This window comes from Plectrocnemia conspersa, unplaced genomic scaffold (genome assembly GCF_051122295.1).
Source record: "Plectrocnemia conspersa isolate PC_06_02 unplaced genomic scaffold, ASM5112229v1 ptg000004l, whole genome shotgun sequence".
In the NCBI taxonomy this organism is placed as follows: domain Eukaryota; kingdom Metazoa; phylum Arthropoda; class Insecta; order Trichoptera; family Polycentropodidae; genus Plectrocnemia; species Plectrocnemia conspersa.
The window spans coordinates 19,035,924-19,055,852 of NW_028277168.1; the positions used below are offsets into that span (position 1 = coordinate 19,035,924).

The following is a 19,929-nucleotide window of genomic DNA, read 5'->3' on the forward strand; positions in this document are numbered from 1 at the left end:
TTTATTCGGCAAACCATACAATACAGTAAAAAAATAACAGTATTCCACAATCTTTTCACTTTAAAATATAGGTTAATAACGTTGTTTTTGAATTTATTTTGGGGTATTTCTCGAAAAATTTTGTAACCACTGATCTAAACCGTGTGTACCAAATAAATTTAAGGTTTTAATAATAGTACCTATAACCAAGATTAAAGGCACAATAATTACTAGTTAATAGAGGTATAAGCTGACGCTCTTTCTGTATCGTAAGAACTCACTAAAAATATTTAGCACTCTAAAACTGAAAATAGATTAATAATAAAAATTGAAGCATTCGCGGTAGATAAAGATTTAATTCGCAAAATAAGCTCATGGGAAATTTTAAATGTCATTAAAAACTTGAAAAATAAAAAAAAAGGTTGATTAAATAGCTTCATGGAATTTGCAATTTGTATTTAACGAATATCTTTAACGTCTGCTTATGTTTTGGGTATTTATCAAACATTAGTAAAACCGCTAAAATTCATGCGATAAAAATACCCGATAAAGATCTTAACATTCCGATTAAGTATTCAGTTAGTAAAATATTTGAAAAAATATTCCTCATGCGTTTGAAAAAACTTTAGGGAATAAAATTATTAACGAACAATTTGGTTTCCGCAAAAATCACTCGACACCACATTAACTTAATAGTTTGACGGAGCATATTTGTGGTAATTTTAATATAAAAAGAGTACGGGTCTTTTAATGTTGAATATAGAACAAGCTTTCGACACAGAATGGCATGCAAGTTTAATTCATATACAATACAAATACAAAATATCTTACCTGATAAGTATTGTAGAAGTTATGTTGTTCCAATAAATACCGAACACTCGATGCCGCGTAAAATTCCAGATAGAGTTCCTCAGGTAAGTTTACTTGGGCCGTTTTTTTTTGTCTTGTATTCGAACTATACTGCAAAAATAAAAAAAATCGTTTATCTATGTACGCTGACAATAAAGTGCTTATGGTCTTAAACCAATCAAAAATTAAATAAATAATTTGAGATATGGAAAATAAAAATCAAAAGAATTAAAACAGAAGTAATTATTTCCACAAAATGTAGACAATTTCTACCAGCACCTCTTCTAAATGTAGAATGCAGTGATGTAAAATGGAAAATAAGCGTTAAAATACCTGGGCTTACACCTGGAATGCGTTAATATACAATAATACCAATGCGTTACAATAGGAAAAACAAATCAAGAACTACTAAGTAATTAGTAAAAAACCAGATTGAAATCAAAATCAGTGATATACATATATATGTATATCAGTGGCGTGCGGCCCATACATGCGGTAGATGCAGCGCATGCTTTATGATTGTAATACGATTCTAAAAATTAAATATTTTTATTATTTAATCACTTTTTTAATTTACGTAATTATGAAATGCAAACGCTCAGAAAATCAGCCACACACCCTCTTCGATAGAACGGCATATGCCGACTGAAGAGCGGGTGGGCGTAGTCGATACGCGTGCGCCATGCTCTTTGCGAGTGAATTTGTCGCGCATGCGCACTAGAACTTTAGCCTATACACGTCGTTGTATTTAAGAACGCCCGCCATCAACCATTGTGCGGTTAACATTTTTAATCTGTTTATTTCTTCGGCAATTTTTTAAATCTTTCTTTCTGAATTTTTTATTTATTTTTAGTGTACCCAAATGAATGATTTGTTTTGACAAACAGCAAAGCAATGAATATTATTTCCAAATTAATTTACGTGATTTGCTGTTTATCTAAACAAGAACATTCGTTTCGAGGACATTCTGAAAAAATAATACCGTAAATGGAGGCAACTTTGTTGAATTGTTGTATTTTCTAAGCGAATCAAACACATTATTAAAAAAAGTGAGAATAGATTATCAGCTGCTCTTGAATTAATATCAATCGAAAAAAAACTTTTAGACAAATTAAAGAAAGACAATATATTATATAATGCGGTTATTGCTGACTTTTGTAAGAAGGAGCGTCGAATAAAATTAATTTTCAAAAAATAAATACATAATATGTTTATAATATAAAGAAAATAAATTTAAAAATATAGCATACCCTGTTTCAAAGTCACCGCACGCCACTGATGTATATAGTATATATTTTAAATTAAATATAAGCTATTCTAACAGCTTACAATTATTAGATGGCAGTATGTACCTTACTCGGTTTTATTTTAATTATTCATTGTGATATTAATCCGCGAGATTAGGAAAATCTAGGAAAACCATTCTGTGATGATCGATCGAAATTAATTTGTATATTAATCACTAATTCTGATCTATAGAAATTAAAACAACACTGAGTTATTTATGTTAGGTATTAGTCACTGGCTTATCGTGCCGGTTGATTGTTTGTATTATACATATATGAACGATATAACGTTTTGTTATGCAGATTCTTGTAAGATAGATTTATTTGCGTACGAATAAAATATTGGGAATATATTTCAGAGACAGCATTTGATTATTGGCTGCCAATTAGTAGTTCCGCTTTAATCTTCGGATTCGATTGAGAGCCACTCGGTTACTAGAGAGCAGATATGAATTAACTTAAGATTTGAGAAGACCAGTGATTCCACCACTATTGAAATAGCAGTTTTGGACCGATCTATGCGGTTCAGTATGAATACAAAACTTATCAGCTAAATGTACGAATAGACTAAATAGTGTTTATCGAATAATAATATAAACAAAAAGTATGTTTATATTAATTAAAAGATAATTATTTGTAAAACAATGCTGTGCAAAAATCTTATCTTGAGCCAAACATATTTAATTTTAATTTTAGTGAATATTAGTAATAATTAATATATACGTAAATCAAACGTTATCTCATAACTGGTTTTCGTTTTTATATATCGTTTTCTGTTATATTATATATAAAGTTTTTCGATCAAAGATGCAAATTGTACATTACAAGTTGCGAGAAGTGGCGACGTGTCAATATAAAATGCGTCATATAAAAAATGTAAGGTGTGAAATTACAAATTAATAAGAGTTCTTATAACATTCTTATCGTCGTCATAATTTGTGATTTATGAAAGTAATTGAAATATCACGCCTGTCAATTTTTGTTAATATTATCACCATTTGCCTGAGTACATATAATAAATTGATATTATATAATGCGTTTGACGTGTAAGCAATTAAAATATATAAATTCAGCTCTAATAATCTTATGATTACGAAAACATGTTTAGCAAAAATAATCAATACTCAGTTATAATATATATAAATGTATAATATAATTGTGTACTAATTAAGTTTGTCGTTTGTTTGAGTCATGAGCGAAACACTGGAGATATTATTTATTATTTTTTTTAGAATGTATGCTGTGAATTTCTAGGTCGACAAAACATATCTTTGAATAATATTTTTTTGGAAGGTACTTATGTAATTATTTTTTGCAAAAATGTAGTGTACTTAAAACATATTAATCGATTTAAAAGTTCCTCATAAAATAGCCGTTTTGCTCTCAAGTGTTTGAGTGGAAGTTTCTCTAGTCAGAACGTTCCTACGAGATTATTGAAATATTTTAATGGTGAATGAGATCTAGATAATGACATAATATTACATTTTCCGAATCTAAAGGGCAGGCAAAATATAAAAATATTCCGAAACAGATTTAATGCATATAAAAAATAAAAATCATATGCATACATGATAAAACTGGAATTTGTACCAGCCGTATTTATGTGATTCATGCGTAATGATAAGGACAAATATTGTATCGCTCAAATATCTAATACTAATGGATTATTTAGTTCATCTGAGCAACAGAGATCAAACTATATTTTTTAAATGAACTATGATAAACTTTGTCGAAAGCTTTTTAAAAATCAGTATATAAGACGTCTACTTACATTAAGATATTTCGCCTCTGTTTTGGTGAACGGCAGGAGCAGGCCTGCCGAGAGGGGCGAAGAGCCCGCTCTCCTTGAGGGGCCTAACTCTGGAAAAAAATCATACCAAGAATATATTTATCAAAAAGTAAAATTTGACTACAGTCGTTTGAGATGTACATATAATCTCATATATTTCAAGTATAAGTTTCTTACGCACTTTTCACATATTATACAAGAAATAAGAGGAGCGGAACACTGTCTTCAAGAACACCCACTTTCACAATAAACATTATTATTCAAAGAGACAGATTGTCATTTTTTGACTCCACCATACGAGCAGCGCAGCAGAGAGGGATCAACCTCCACAATACACAATCGCTACCACACCAACCAGAACATCATCCCTGCGCCAGCTTCTCCACCACCGCTCGGAGAATAACGATCTAGCGCATCATAGTCTGTCGCAATATGTAATAAAATCTAATAAAATTCTCACTAGTTTCAACCTGCGTCTTGTTGCAAAGTCACAACTCTCAGGGTTTTTAATGCCTGATTAAAACATTTCGCATAAATATGATATCATAATTATATTTCGCAACGGTGGCTAATTTTTATTGTTATTTGTAGCATAGAAAGGGTTAACTCATACCTATTTTTATTTATTCAAGAAGTTGTATTACGATGTTAACAAATATATAAAATGCCATTTTTGTCATTTATTTGTTAGTGACAATGGAACGAGCGATTCGTCTAACTCTAACAAAACACATGACTCTATGCACAAATGCACAAATTGTAACCATTTTTATGAGTATGGGTGATTTTTGTGCATCTCCATATATCATGAAATAACGACGACTTGAGAATAAGATAAAAAAATAAACTGTAGAGAAATAGCAACACTGATTTTGCAATGTTTTAAAATTAAATCAGGCACAAAAGAACATCCTTTCTTTAACTTCTCAAAGCCATATCTACGATCTAAACGCTCATAAACGATCATAGTATATTTTAGGTGGCAATAGTTTCTGGTTAATAAAAATAATTTAAAACACATTGTTGTCGGGTGATTTCGCGCATTGTTTCAAGCCTGGCGCGGGTCATTTTTTAGCAGCCGCGGAATTTTTCGGAAACGAAGAATTTCCGCGTTTTTTTCGGAAACTTTTTTTCGGATACAATATAAAATTATGAAATTTTAAACACAGACTTACTATAAACAGTACTATCAAATGAAGAAGAAACATGGAGGATGACAGTTTTATATTCACTGGAAACTTGCGTTAATTTTGCACAAAAAGCATTATAAAAATGTATGTAATAAAAAATCGAATTAAACACTAAATAAAACTAAAATATGTCACAATTTGTATTTATGAATAGTTTTTCAACGTATGATATCTCTAAAAACTCTGTATAGAGGTATGTCAAAAGGTACATAGCCACACTTTTGGTGCAATCATCAATAATCAGATAAATTATCCACACAAAATTCATCATCAGATTTATTTACATTTCGGGGTGTAAAACTATTTTTTAGAGACAATCGAACGAACACTAACGCGTAACTGTAATGATGTATTTTTTTATAACAAGTCACAGATGTCGCAATGACCGTTGCTTGTTATCTACCCCAGGTCAAGTTTCATTGGAATTTGTTTTGTTTTCTCACTCCCGACCATCCCTTCTTTTACATCAGGTAGAAAGTAATTCCTCGAAGCATCTTGAATAGAATTGAACATAATGGAAGATATTTGGGATAACAGGATTTTTTTATAGTTCGTTAATTAACTTTTATATCATTTTTGTACGGTATAAAAATTCAATATCAAAATTAGTACAATACATTTGGTGGAACTGTAATAAATTCGACGACGAATAAAATAATGTCTTTATTAAATATTAAAGCAGTGACATTTAGCTGCTGACAACAAAAAAAAAATGCAGTTCAAATTACACGGATAAACACGTGAGCCGACTTCTAGCAACAGACTACAAAAAACGGATTTTTACGGGTCCCGCAATCTAGCAGCAGTTCCGCAAAAACGGAAAAATCCGTGTCCCGACAACAATGTGTTAAAAAAAACAATGAATATGATGAATAAATTACTAATAAATATATTTTTGAAACATAGTACTTAATATAATCTAACCCATTTAACCACTTATCTACAATATTGACAATAAATAAAATTGTATATATATATCATAATTACTAGTTAAACAATTTACTTCTTTCTATAAATAAGATTTCAAATCCAAAGTTTTCATAAGATATTTAGCAAGAATATTTTAGCCTTGCATAACTTATTCACACTGTTTATGTAACACGTCACATATTACCTCTCGTTTGTGTATGTGAGTATACATATGTTTATAATATGTATAAAAATATACTGGTTAACGACAATAAGGGTTTGCTTTGCGCACAGTTAGAAGTGTACGATGCGACTAAAAGTGGATAATTGTCTTCGATTTCAATACTATTATGACTATTTTATTTATATATATGTATAAAGTGACCTTATGCACTCACGCATATCAGTGCAGAAAATTGTGGACGTACATATATACTAATCAGTTAACTCTTGCGCCGCGTTTCGAGATATTTCTTAGAAGTGTTCGTTGAATCGTTTGTTCAGACGCCGATACTTTATTTATCGCCCAACAGGGTTAGTGTTTTCTCGAAAGTTAACCGATTACCAGTGCGAGTTTATATGTATATAGCAAATACGAGACCATGAGAGGAAGAAATCTGCACAACTCTTTATTTGCGCACGTTTTAAATCGACACTCATGGTGGTCTTCAATAATTAAGATTTGAGTTCGCGTTTCATAGTTGTATCGCAGAAGTATAACATACAACTCTGATTTGTAATTATTGGGTGAATATGTGTAGACATCTGCGCCACAGTGACGTAAGTAATATTATATTAAAATACTGGAATTAATTAGAAGGTGGTATTTGACACCCAAAGTAATTATAGAACCAGATAGAAAAAAACGAAATACATTTGAAAATTTATTATGTGTTCCAGTAAAAAGCTTTATTTATTACTTTTCGCATTCTTAATGAAGAGAAGCATCGGATTTGTCGATATTTTTATACCGATGTACGACGATTCCCTCAAATATGTAATTAGCTACTTTCTCAAAAGCACCTTCGTATTGTATAAATAATTGTTTAATTCGAAACTATCTGTCAAAAAGGTATTTTCTTGTATTTTCCATGAAAATCTAAATTGCTAGCGATAAGCAGTTTGAAAATCAATAAAATATTTATGCTGTACAATTGTACAAGTACCAATTAATCTCAAATAAGATGTAATTTTGGCAGAATTAAATTTCTTTAAATGAGTAGTCAAAAATATAAAATAAATTAAGTTGTAGTGCGCGCTAATGTCGGCGCGCCAAGTCCCGCGCGCTAAAATCTGGGTACCCTTTCGGATATTATTAAAAAAATATATATAAAAAAAATATATATTTAAAAAATATATATAATCATTTGATGCTCGTTAGGGCTAGAACGTCGGCACTAGCCGACTCGCCTAAAGCTGTCGCTATCTGGTTCCTTAACACGCTGGAATTGCACAACGATCTGTTTAATGTCAGCTACGAGGAGCTAGTCTGATTCATACAATTTACATTTTTTATCGTTTATTTTTATTATATTTTTTGTGCGTATCTAAATGGTATTATTGATTGTTTTTGACCACCTGTAACCTGTAAAGTCACGATGGTTTTAATACATATAAATAAATTCGTGACTAAAATCATTCTGTAAATCAATGATATTAGTTAAAAATATAATTACAACTTACAATTAAAAGATCGCTATGTACGACATAGCTTGATTGTATTTTAATTATTCATCCGTTAGATTAGAAAAATCTAGGAAAACCTAATCGGTAATGATCGTTTAGAGTAATTTCAGATCTCTATACGGGATTCGAACCCAGATATTTCAGGTTAATAATAATTGGATTATTTATTTATTTTTATTAAATCTTCTGCTGTAACATGACAGGCGTAAGCCCAATGCGTTACAACAGGGTAAATCTGTACCAACTGAGTAATTAAGTATTAACAACCGGAGTGAAACTCTAGGAATCTGTGACATCTATAATAATAATTATAAATTATTATGTGTAATATAATTTATAACTAATAGATGTCACTGCAGCTGGGGTCGATTTTTTTAAATAAAAATTTGAGTGCTACTGCCGGGGCTGGAACCAGTAACCTCAGAGTTATTAGTCTGAGACGTTAAGAACTACGCTATTCCGTCCTTAATAACATATATCGTAGTATTTGTGTTCAAGCATCTTTGTACAGTGATATTTAGATTGGTCCACAGGTTAAATAATATTGTATTATTTTACAGGCAAAGGAAAGTAAAAGCAATTAAATCTGAACACATTAAGAGATGCAAGAAGAAGAATATACAAATTAAAAACAAAAATATCAGTTAAATTATTAAAATAAGGAACTAATTCGTTACAACGAGGTAAATCAATTAATACATATAAGTAAGTATTGGGAAATCGTACTGAAGCCAGTCTAAGAATTGGTGTCTGCTGCAGGATTAAGCTATTCCGACATATTAAGGAGTCAAGGAAAGATAAAAACATTAACTTTATTACTATTATTTAACAGATGCCATATTTTTATAATTTAATCTTAACCATGATAATAAATCATGAAGTCGTTAAAGTTTTTTTTCACGGTATTTGTGATTTTAACATCTGTAAAAAATATTGAAAATTTTATGATTTCGCACACACCCGACAAAATTCAGACAATGTGAATCCTTGCCCTTGACTTTCGGTCGTAAATGAGGAATTATGACCTGAGAGAGACTTCCAACGACGCTTGCAACATAACATCAATTTGTGTTTTCCTTTCTTTTCAATTTTTATATTTTAGAATCCTCTCGACTTCATTAAGCTCAAAATAAAAATACTAATAATCCATTGAGCACATTGCTTTTATTAATGATAAATTTAATTAAAACGCTCATTTTCCTGCAGTGTTTTTTGCTACTTCCACAATAAATAACCAAAATGATGTTAAAAATATTCCATTAATCAGCAGACAGTATTCTGTCGAATATATGAAATGGTTTGTGATATGGTAGAACTTAAAGTTCAACAAGTTAAATAAACGTTATTAAGCAATGAAGCTATTCTTTGTGAATAGTGAGATTTCTAATCAAAAAAATGCTTTTTGACAGAGTTGATAGCGGTCAGTCAGTTTATGAAGTTTCTATTAAAATATTATATACTGTGCAACATATGGGATTGAAATAAAAATTATTGCTGGTAGATTTTTATTGCAGTATTGATTATTATTCACTGTACTTTGTATACCCAATATTTGATAGCTCGATTTAAATTATTCATGTCTGTTAGCGTGCGACAATTTTAATATATGAATTTTATTATTGTAAAAACACGTGAAAGGGCTCACCCGTCCCAATATATTGTTGACAGAAAAAATGTGTTTTTACTATGAGTCAAAAGAATAACAAGTGCCGATCATTGTCAACTATCGCGAATTTAAAAGCATCATAAAATTTTATAATCTTATATTTATGAAGCACGCAATTGTACAAGCAGAATTTGCTATTTTTATATTTCCAAAGGAAAGAATAAGTATTTTACGTTACTTCTAAATCGATAATAAATATTAATTATCTTATGAAATAATTTATATCAAAATTGCATTAGAGTATTAAAAAAATCTGTTCATATCTCTTGCTAAAGAGCTATCTATCAACCGATAAAGTCTAACGATCATAATTCATTGCGGTAAATAATAAAAATATACTTAAATGCCGTTTTTTGTGTACTACCGTCCACCGAGTATGCCGTATGTGTTTTAAAATACTCCCATTTTTTTTTGTTACAAGGCAAATATTTGAGGATGCCGAAATGAGATGTGTAATAAAACTTATACTGTGAAACAAACTATCGGATTATTAAATAGCGATTTCTGTCCCTTTTCAATACACCATTCACTACCCACATTATTTCTAAATGTGCTTTGCAAAATAGAAGAATAGCCGGAGAGTTTTATAAAAATCAATAACATACATTATATGCTAAACATACATCTATAAAACAATGAAAATACACAATGCATATAAGCAGATTTTACAGTAATACTTATTGGGAACACAAACATGCAAAACTAATATAACAATATCTACAAAAATAATACACTATTTATGAATTACTCGCTATAGAATAAATAAAAATTACCTTTCAGTGTGAAATTATTGCATAGCATATATTATGCAAAACAGAATTATAAAATGTTACTATTTTAATTACTAAACAAAATTCGAGCACACGTAGTCTAAGGCTGAATCATGTTATAAAATATATTAATAATAGTTTTACTTGTTCTGTATGGACTATAATAATTGAGCTTCGTTATTCATATTTATAATGAATAATGCATTCATTAATATATGTTACTAAAACAATAGGCACTTGACTATTATAACGACGAAAGCTATCTTCAATGTTTTATACTAACAATACTTCATTCATTTCAAGGGAACAGCGGCGTAACGTAATATAAAAAAAAATGAACTAAAGCTACATCATTTTCATACACTTTATTTACACCCTCTCTTATTTTTATTATGTAATAGCTAACAATGTAGTGAACATTTAAGAGAATTTTAAATCATAAACGGCTGCTTATTCAAGATAAGACACAAAGAAAAGTATAAGATGAATTTTTGAAACTGGACAAAGTAGCCCACTACTTTCGATCATAAATGATATGATAAACAGATATTAGTTAAAATTATATTGTAAATTCATCTGCACTCATTATGAAAGTAAAAACAAAAATTTTTTTTTGGTAACCGAAATTATACATATAGTAATAATACAATTTCAAAATGAAAAGATAAGAAAAAAAACATATAAACACAATAAAAATTGAATAAATAACATTTTATAAATTACATATTGTACATACATAGAATTATTATTTTTCTACATTTTTTTATGCTCCACATTGAAACAGGGTATGCAATAATGCGGATTGCTTTCGCATCTCCCACAATAGGTAGTAACCCGTTTTGTACGATTTTTTGCATATTTTCGTCCATTAATTGTCACATTTAGCTTATAGCATCTAGCGCAAAAACGACGAACTTTAGCTGCTGGGCCATCTTTTTGTAGCATTTCGTGTCGTGTACTTCTTCGTGGTACTTGGTGGGATTTAGATGCCTGATTATCATTTTTACATGTTAAATGTAATAATAATTGCTGTCTAAATTCAACAATTGATATTTTCTTTTTCGTCACCTCCATATACAGCAATCTTGAATTTACAACAGCTGTATTCAATAGTAGTTCGATTGCAATTTTCCGGTACCATTTAACCGTTTTTCGTAAAGGGGTACAATATGCAGCCATTTGATCCGATAAGTCTACTGACGATTTCCCTCTATTATATTCTTCTACCATTTTTGGCTTTTGTTTTAATATTCGTCTTCTAGTTTTTACGTCACAGTATTCATGTGTGTTTGGTGGAAAGGAGCATGACATCTCTGGTATCTTTCCATTTTACTATATTAATTCCTCTTTTATTTTGTTTAGCAGCAATTTCTCCTTTTTTTAGTTGCGCATTTGCGACATCTTTTGGGATACCTCTTCGATTGGATCGTAGAGTTCCCAATAAGTGTGAGTCTTCTGTTATTAATTTATTAGCTAGATCGATACTAGTATACCAGTTGTCTGTGCATATAGTATGACCTTTTTTAAATAACGGTTGACACAGTTCCATCACTACATTTGTAGGTACAGAACCAACAACATGTTTGCCTGTATATATTTTCAGGCTGTATGTATATCCCGAGGACGTACATAATTTAAATATCTTGATTCCATATTTGTTCCTTTTATGCTTCATATATTGTCTGAAACCTATTCGTCCACGAAAAGAAACCAAACTTTCGTCGATGCAAACAATTTCATGAGGGTTATAGTGTTTTTTAAAATTATTGTTTAACTCGTCAACCAGATTGGATATTTTCCACAGCCGGTTTTCTGAATCGGAAGTGTTATTGTCTGTGAAATGAAGCATTTTTAATAAGATCTCAAAGCGATTTCTGCTCATCACGCTTGGCGGAAATGTTTGCCGGAATGGAATTTCTTGACTCCAATATAGTTGAATGTTGGATAGTTTTACTAGTCCCATAAAAATAATGAGACCTAAAAATCTCTTAATTTCGTGTTTATCGGTATCAGTCCAGGCGTGTAGTCGACTTGAAGGTGTTTGAGTTTTTCCTCTAATTACTTGGTGGGCATAACGATTTGTTTCGACAGCAATATTTTCAAGAAGATCATCCGTCACCAGCAACATGTAAAAGTCATGCGGTTTTCCACAAGCCAGAATTCCAGAAGTATCACTTTTCACACCCGTTGAACTCACAAATGATTTTATAAGGGCCGTATTTCCACGGGGGTTGAACCATTCATTTGATTTATCACTATCACTTTTTTCACTAATACTTTCACTGTCGCTGTCTGCATCCGGTAACAATTGACGACGACGAATGATATTTGGCCTGCCAGTAATTGAACTATCCTCACTTGAAAATTCTTCATCTGACATATTATATAAATTATCTGCCATTTTTTAGGGTAAAACTAAAATAAATAAAATAAAAAATATTAGAATAAGTAAATAAATAATATAATTTAGGGGGCGTAGCCCTAGGGGTGGTTGACCTCGAGGCCAATGAGACTCTTGTGTGAATCTAGGTGGACTTTTTATGAAGTTATATTTACATTCGACTATGAAGCTGCGCAGGTGGTAATGTCTCAGGGCTCTTGTGGCTGCGTGCGGCGAGTGGTTCGGGAGTTCCAGGAGTAATCTTCTGGTCTGTCGATGAGGGCGCGTGGCTGGTTCCTCCGGATGACTGCTGGTAGATCTTCTCTCTCTCTGGCTGGGTGTTTCGTCTGCGTCTCTCTGCTATCTCCGACCGATGCGTCGCTGGCTCCCTTCTGTCTCTGGCTGTTTCTTGTCTGGTGCCTCAGCCGGCTGCCCTCTTTTCCTTGGAGTCCAGGTTTATATCCTTTACGGGTTGCACGCTTGCTGGCCAATCGCGATTGTGCATCGATCTCCTAGCCAATCGCTGCAGTCGCTTCGTAGAACTCGAGAAATCGGATGTTGCATTTTCGAAAGCGAGTTTTTTGGTTGTCCAAACTTCCGCATTCTTCGGAAAGGGTTCGTAGTGTGGTGATTGATTGCTTCCTTACCGTTTTGTCACAAAAGGGATTCTCTTAACATAAAAGAAATCCCTCTTGTGCCATGATATTTGTCTCATTGTTAATGAATGACCCATTTAAAACGACAACGTCCAAAAATAAAATAAAAAGCTTCGGGTTTCTTTTGTCTATCAAAAAATGGCATGAAAAATGTAACGTTTATTGGTCATGGTATCTCTGTATTTGAAAAAAATATGTGTGCCTGTTGTTTTATTTTATGAGGGGTTTTTGGTATTTATTATAAGACAAAGCAAATGGTCAACTATCGACTGATTTTTTTATACAATAGACTTATTTTATACAATATGCTTTTCAAGCCACTTTTTTCACCCCTATTAAAATTATTACCCTTTTTTACACACATACATAGAAATGGAAAGTTTTGTCGATGTCTCTATGGTCGATGTTGTAATATTTCAAATCTCTATAGATTAAAGACAATACATTCCATTGTGAATCGGGAAATACACATGTTTATATTTTATACGATAAAATGATTAAAAAATTTAATAAATTGTTTATGATTGATAAATTAATTTAAGTTAGATAAGAGTATGTTTTCCGAGGGATCAATCATCCATGATTATTATAATTCAATCGCACGACAGCAGGTAATATGTCTTCTCACCATACTTTAGGATACCAGTTGTATTCATAATCCACTTAAAAGGTTCGGGCACCATAGTCAGCGACTGTTGATAGATTGATGAAAAGCCTAATATAGTTTTAGCGTGCAGAAGTAAAACACTGGTAAATATTCGAGGGCGCCATGGTGGCCACTAATGGCGGACACTTATTCTACAGAGTCATGGTGGCCATGGGTGGCGGACACCCCCAATAACACGTTACGCTTGCATTTTTCAACCACTAACTAATTATTTATATCATTTATTATTATATATGCAATATCCAGTCAAAATTCGTTTTGGCCTGGACAGTATTTTTCAAAATTTTGGTTGGCAGTTGGCGCAAGTATTGTGTTTTAAATGAACAAATAGCAAAGACGGAATTATAAAAATTTTGTTTGTAACAATCGTTACAGAATCTATACCTAAAATATATTTGTACTATATAGAAATTTGTTGCAGAACGGTATATAAAATAATAGTATCGTTACTAAATAGTTGTATTATTATTATTAAGATAAACAAACTTTAAGAATGATTTTATGTAATATTCACAACTGTATCAACTAGCTTATCTAATTTTATATATTTATTGAAAAAGCTACTAATAGCAAATCCATACCAAGCCCCGTCCTACTATGCAATTAGTTTTTTCAGCCAAATCAGTTTCAATACAAATCTGATATCAATGTATTTTACCCTTTGAGGGTGCTTTTTATTTAAGTGATGAGGGTGTCCCCTCAATATTGGTATGCAATATTGAATTGAGCACGACCACGGGGCCTCTGTCGCCATTCTAAATTAACTATTTTGCTGTGCTTGTAGTATGTATATTTGCCGTAATATTTACTCTTTGACGGGGGATGCAGACAGAATTACAAATCTAATTATTGTTTTAAAAGGAAGGAGTTTATTTTTATTATTTAATTTAATTGTACGGCAGAGGATAAAGTTTCACGCTAAGCTTTTACTCTCTGAATTAATTTGTCTATATGCGATTTCCACGAAAGCTTAGAATCAACGGTAAATCTAATATAAGTTTCTGTATAATATAATTCCAGGGTTTCATTATACTTTTTTATTTTTCAATAAAGGATGGCGTACGATTTTTTTACTTTATTTTGAAGTTTAACTATTGCATAATGTGGATTTAGAAAATTCTACACAACGAAAATTTAGAACATAGGTTATTGTTTTGATATATTTAACTAATAATTTCAACTGCATTATATTTTTCTTTATTTTAAAGTAAAATGTGTATTTATCGAAAATATAAGTGATAAAAATATAATGTTTTGAAAATATTTCAAAGCATTTTTCTTAAAATTATGTTAACATCTATAATATATACATATATAGACATTATTTTATTTTTTTATATATGTATATATTACCGTATTCTTAAATATACATATATGTGTATATTGATATATATTAAAAAGTGCAAATGTGTCATTTCTCTGTAGTTTTGATTAGAAATAGCTTGTAAATACATTGAATAAAGACAAATTGAACCTTGAGATACTCGAGAATTTATTAGTCTAGGATTTGATAGTTGAGATTATTTGCGTTGCGATGCATTACAACCGGGTAAACACAATCAAGAACTAATAAATACGTAAGACAGCATTCTGAAATCAATGTCCTTATTTCAGTGACATTTATTCTATTAACTATAATTATTATCTTCCGTGAGATTAGGAGAAAGTAGGAAAGTTTAACATGTGATGATCGATTATAATTATATGTAAATAAAAATAAATGTATATAAAAAGTGTAAAATCAACTATGGCCTTTGTGAAAACTACGAAAGAGATTTAAGAAAGGGTATTTCATATTTAATCAATTAATTAAAAAAAGCTGTCAGTCACTCACTGTCGCGAGGTACCGCAGCTGGTTAAGCCTAAATATTGTTTTTTAGGCGACTATTTTGTGGAAATCATATTTTCACAGGCGCCAGTAGTGCACAACTCGCGGCCCGCAACTGTATATTCTGCGACCCGCAAACATGATTGAAACAAAAATGATTCTAATATAGAAATTCCTCACTCAATTGTAATATCAATACGATACTTTACGATCAATAATTTTACAAAAAACTTTTTTACACAAATAAATAATAAACTTTTTATTATTATTTATCGAACAGTAACTTTCTTAATTAATTTAAAATTTAGGAATCATCTAAAGAGCGTATTAGTAATGTGTAATACTATCGGAACTCATACAATGAAACTTTTAGTGATTGGAAAATCATTTAAGGGGACTAACGTAAAAAAAACTTCTTGTTGCTTATCATCAATAAAAAGGAGCATGGATGGACAGAGAGAACTTTGAAGATCAAAAAAATAAAACTTTAAATCAAAAGTGCAAAAACAATTATCACTTCTCAGAAGTCAAAAGAAATAAAATCGTGTCAGCGCCGTCACAGTGGGAACGCTCGTTATCGAGTGTTCCCACTGCGACGGCGACGGTTCATATATCAAATACAAAAAAATACAATAAATTCGGTGTGATTAAAAATATGAGAAACATTGGTGTGGCGTGAATTACAATATTGAACAATTAACATAATAGATAGAGCGAAACATTATTTTTTTGGGTGTTTCTTTTCAGGTAGTGGTCCCAACATCTGCAATTAGTACAGAATATACCGTAAATAAATGATATAAATAATAGATAAGAAGCTTAATTTTTGTGATGAATTGGACCGCAGTGGATTCAATAAGAAAAATATTTTATATAATTAAATAATATTAATTTATTCTTTGCACTTATTGGTTAAATATATTAATATCGTAAAAACTGAGATCAAAATTATGAATATATTCGAATACTTCATCCACTTTTTATTCAATATTTATAATTGAAAATTACGTATAATTGAGAACCATACACGATATGCAGTCCTTTCGAAGAAAACATAGATTTATACGCTCTCACAAAGACCTAAACACCGAGAGAGTGTTAAATTAAAACTAAATACGAGTTTAGGGTTTGTTAGCTTCTATCCTTTATTCCAACAACCAGTGTTATTGGGTAAGGATTTGTTTACGAAGAAAGATGTCATATAACTCGTTTACATAATATACAGAAATAATGACGCAACGTTTTTTACGCACATTAAAGGGCTGTATTGTGTAAATTAGAAAGCCTTAAAAAACTAAACTAAATAAAACAATTCGTGCGCCCGACTCAAAGTAAAGCGAGCGCAGAAAAAATTGTTTATCAAACTTTTGCCATTTTTTTGTCAAACTAAGGAACAGGATTTTTTCCGAGAAAAATATTTATAGCCAACTTTATTGAAAATAAATTTTATTCTGTTATAATTTGCTGTCCTCAGCATTACTTAACCTGCCTATACTCACAGGTAGGGAATCCAATCCCGGGCCAAAATGTTGATTCTGGGATTTCGGTATTGCAATTAGTCTATCCCGTGATAATTTTAATATTTATTTAATAGGTATTAGCTATGGGTTTTTATCGATAAAAATAATTTAAAATGAATAATACAATATTTTTTACATCTGTTTTTATAACGTACAATGTATAAAGTGCGTATAGTTTTAAACTTGGGTTTAAAATAGAAAATAATATAATAAAAAAAAGTGAAACAGTTTTACAGGCGGTCCTTGACTTTCGCACAATTCGCTATTTCGCACATTTAAAAAAAAAATAGGAAGAAGAAAAAAATAAGGAAGAGATTGGTATCCTTTGACTATAAGAGCTGTTCTTAAATCAATCGATGTAGTAAATATATTGAATGGTAAACCATCTCGAGATGTCATCTGTGCAAGCACAGCGTCGAGTGATTGATCTTCTTTGGTTAAAAAATAGTCGGATATTAATTTTTTTTTACAACGGTCGATCAGGTGATTTGGTGGTTGTCTCGGTAGAATTGACAGAAGATGGCTCATGAATTTTCATTTTGTGTATTGAAAGCAGATGTGTAAGTAGTCTTTTGGTAGATCCTACGCCAGTTTTTAAAATCACACTGCACTCTACATTTAGCTGTAGCACTATCCGTTGATGCTTAAAAGTATTTCCATATCGAATTAATATCACCATATTGTTTATGAATATTTTATTTCGGTTGTTTATTAATTACTGAAGGGCGAAAATATTTGATTGAAATATAATGTACGAGGGGGGTATGGATCTCGTTTGAATGCGATCTGATTTAAATTAAATTAAAAATATTCCTGGTTACATAATATCTAACCGATGCAAATTTTTGTTGATTTGTCATTTTTTTAATTTCAGACTGTTATTGTTGTAAAATGAGGGCTCATTAAAGGTAATAAATAACGTTTTTATTTTTGACAAATCCATTACGATCCAGGACGTTGGGATCAATTTTAAAATTTTATGTGTTTGACATTCATTAAAACATTATTTATCACCTTAAATGAGCTATAGTTTTGCCATTTTATTTTTTATATTTTATGTTATCATCAATGCGTAACGTAACGCAGTAAAAATTTATTATCCGCGAGCATTCGGTGTTCAACAGAAGCATGTGCAACTTGCGCAAGTATGTACACGAAATATAACGATTTTGTTAATAATAATAATTCGATTGTGCTTGATAAATCAATCAATCCCGAAAATTTCGCGATGATGTTTTATAATCCCGGGACTCATCAGGTATTGAAAATCGTTCGTGATCCCTAGATATCGGGATTGGAATTCAAATATAACGATATACTAATAGCTCTTGAAAAATTCTTACTGATATTTGAAAATTTTTGAGAGATCTCAAAAGCAAACGAGAATCACAGATTTTCTTAACAAATAAAAAAAATGATAATCTGCATTGTATCACATAATACATTGTAATACATATATTATACATATTTTAAAATTAAATACAAATTTATAGCTTAGATTATATGTTTTACAAATATCCGTGCCCTTTCTAAGACATTGATCCGGGGGATATATCATATTTTTTTTCATAACCCTATCGAATATGGTTTAAAGCTTTTTGGTCGAATGAAGCTGAATTGTTCGTCAGGCAAAATATTATTATCACTAATATGTTCTAAAAATATTTCATAGATTCTTACATATATACTTACTATGTAACAGAAACAATGTAATAGGTCGATGGCTCGACGGCAGTAAAATATTAACCTGATTCTTAAAAGCCACGAAGAACTAATGATTAAGATAATAGTTTATGTTGATTGGGTAGCCTAAACGATCCTTCCCACTACGAAGGCGTCGGTTTCCTTTTTAATGCACGTCAAATTCACACTTCTCGAAAGTCGTAAAAACGCTCCTTTGCCGTCGTAGTGGGAATGTTGCGTAAGGCGTGAAGAATTTTAATAGCACTACTTTGAAGGTAGTCATTCATGTGAGCTTTGCGATTTGTTTCCATTTTTTTAGGGTTTTGAAAAATAACCTCTACTTTGTAATTTGTTACTTTGTAATCTCTTTACTGCGCTTGGAAACTGTCAGTTGTCTTCGCCTTTTTAATTTCAAAGCAGGAGTTCTTAATCTAGGTTCCAAAAGATTTCAGGGGTACGCGTAAAACTTATCAAGTGTGTTCAAAAATGGGAGCAGAATATGAAGTGTTTCTTCACTACACAAAAGTACGCTGACATTTAAGAGTACATGTTTTTAAACGCCTATTAAAACTAAGGTAGGAAGTTTCACTTTTTGTTGAAGAAAGAAAAAGCCCACTTTTTCATCTACGAGTTGGGTTATCTGGCCATATGTATAGGATAAATATTTTCATTCAAGGTCGTGAAGTCACCATTATGGATGCAACTGAAATACTAAGAGTTTTGGCTCTCTGGAATAATAAAAATAGAGGTCAATACTCTGGCAAATTTCTTAGCTAGAAGAAGTGGACTTAGAAGAGGATGGAACATAAAATTTTATAAGCAACTTCTATGAAAAGAAATATTATGTCAGAGAACACTTGAAATTATTAAAAACTTTTTGAAGATTCTGCGTTCCTTGAGTTTAGTTTATCTCTGTATTGTAAAGCGAGCAATGAAAGTTTTAATTCCGTTTGCAACAACATATGAGCGGTCGGGATTTTTAACACTTTCATATAACAATGAAAATGGAAGCTTGAAGTCGATTAGATGTCCAAGAAGATTAAGAATAGCAGATTTTACATTGACGTGTCT

At 31.0% G+C, this 19,929-nt stretch overlaps 1 protein-coding gene and 1 long non-coding RNA gene across 4 annotated transcripts in view; one reads left to right on the top strand and one right to left on the bottom strand.

The window, feature by feature from the left end:
• Positions 1-18,131, top strand: part of LOC148236158 (uncharacterized) — a 502,848-nt gene extending 484,717 nt beyond the window's left edge. The window contains exon 2 of the long non-coding RNA XR_015809450.1: positions 18,084-18,131. This is a non-coding gene — a long non-coding RNA (uncharacterized LOC148236158). The remainder of the gene's footprint in view (positions 1-18,083) is intronic.
• LOC148236192 (uncharacterized) overlaps positions 1-19,929 on the bottom strand; it is a 74,385-nt gene that overhangs the window by 28,347 nt on the left and 26,109 nt on the right. For 2 of the 3 annotated variants that reach the window (XM_088185086.1, XM_088185084.1), the window contains exons 1-3: positions 6,208-6,358; positions 3,886-3,974; positions 811-939 (exon numbers count right to left, since the gene is read on the bottom strand). The gene's annotated coding sequence lies outside the window, so the exon portion shown is untranslated. Of the gene's footprint in view, positions 1-810; positions 940-3,885; positions 3,975-6,207; positions 6,359-19,929 lie in introns of those variants that run through there. The other variant, XM_088185085.1, reaches the window with a different exon arrangement.